Source organism: Lepisosteus platostomus, chromosome 15 (genome assembly GCF_059453375.1).
Source record: "Lepisosteus platostomus isolate fLepPlt1 chromosome 15, fLepPlt1.hap1, whole genome shotgun sequence".
In the NCBI taxonomy this organism is placed as follows: Eukaryota; Metazoa; Chordata; class Actinopteri; order Semionotiformes; family Lepisosteidae; genus Lepisosteus; species Lepisosteus platostomus.
In genome coordinates this window covers 6,986,429-6,987,872 of record NC_142625.1, presented here as the reverse complement: position 1 = coordinate 6,987,872, position 1,444 = coordinate 6,986,429, and the positions used below count along the sequence as shown (strand labels likewise).

Genomic DNA, 1,444 nt, shown 5'->3' with positions numbered 1-1,444 from the left:
AAGGTATGGAAGAAATATAATAAACTGTTCAGATTGTTGGATGTATCTTTTCATGTGTCAGCATCAGTGGTACTGTATGGGATCAAAGGGGGAGTTAAAAGGGGTAGTGTTAATTTCCTGTTATGGTTCCTGATCAGTATGGTCAAAGTTGAATTGTGGGATGCAAGAGACGTTTTAATTCGTAAGGGCAAAGTAAGAACAGTTAATAGCATTTATCAGCGAATAGTACACGAAGTTAAATTTCGGATTAAAAGATGTACAGAAATGGGGATATCACGCAGCGCGGGAAAGGTGGAAGGGTTTGATTTTGTTGTAAGAGTTGTTTTGATTTACCTGTGTTAAATTTGTGTGTAGAAACTGATGTATAATGATTTTGGATGACACCTTGAATTTTGTCATGGAAACCTTGTGTTTGATTTTCTAATTTTGCAATAATTTTGGGGTTTTGCTGCTGCACGGGAAAGATGGAAGGACTTGATCACGTGGTGTTAAAGGTGGTGGGTAGAATAAACTTTTAAGCACTGTTTTTTGTACTGTTTTCTAATAAAATATAAAAAAAATCTGTTCTTATCAGTTTAATATCCGATGCGTCCCCCATCGGGGGACCACATATTAAACGGATTTTTGGAACAGGGAGCTGGATCAGGAGCTTGCTCCGTCCTCTCCACGCATCGGCCCGGTATTGCAGCGCCTCCGGGAGCGGTGCACCACCTTCTCTCAGCGGTGAAAAGACAGACATAGCTAGCAAGCAAGCAAGCGAGGTGGACTCGTTTCTCGTCCATCTGTGTGTCTCTGTGTCTGTCTCTCTCCCCCTCCCCGTCTCCGTCTCCGTTCCCGTGCTCCCTCAGTGCGCTTTCCCGCGTCTCGACTCTTTCGGCAAGCAGGCCGGCCCCCTTTTCGGCTCCCGTGCGTTTTCCCTCCGAAAAACTTAGGTTTTTCAGCCTTTTCCCAGGGAGGCAGGCGTGGCTTGCTTGTGTGTGTGTGTGTGTCCGTCCCTGTCCCTGCAGACGGGCCCCTTTCGACAGCTGGGCGTTTTCCCTCCAAAAAACTTAGTATATCCACCTTTTCTTTCTTTCTTTCAAATGGACTTTGCGCTTTCGCTGGATGCGAGGGGTAGAACCGCCTGGGAGACGTGAGTTTGAAGACAAGCAGAAGAGATTTTATGTGCACAAGGGAATAGACCTTTGAAGTATATGGATGTCACCTTTAGAGATGAGGAGATTTACAAGAGGGTGTCTGCAAGGTACGCGGATAAGAAGGACGAGAAATTTTTGAGGGATTTTGAAGTGCTGGGCTGTTATTACAACAATTTTCGTGTGGTGATGGTGCATTTGTATGATCCTTTTCTGAGCGATGATGATGTAACAGCTTTTCTGCTGAGGCACGTCTCAGTCATCAGCCAGACGGAGAAAATTATCGATAGCCGTTACGTCTGGGCTGGGAA

The 1,444-nt window shown here is 45.4% G+C and overlaps 1 non-coding gene across 1 annotated transcript; it reads left to right on the top strand.

Moving 5' to 3' along the window:
* The first annotated feature begins 523 nt into the window (after positions 1-523).
* On the top strand, positions 524-713 carry LOC148647809 (U2 spliceosomal RNA). Its single transcript, XR_015927143.1, has one exon. It is a non-coding gene; the product is annotated as a U2 spliceosomal RNA (small nuclear RNA).
* The last annotated feature ends 731 nt before the right edge of the window (positions 714-1,444 follow it).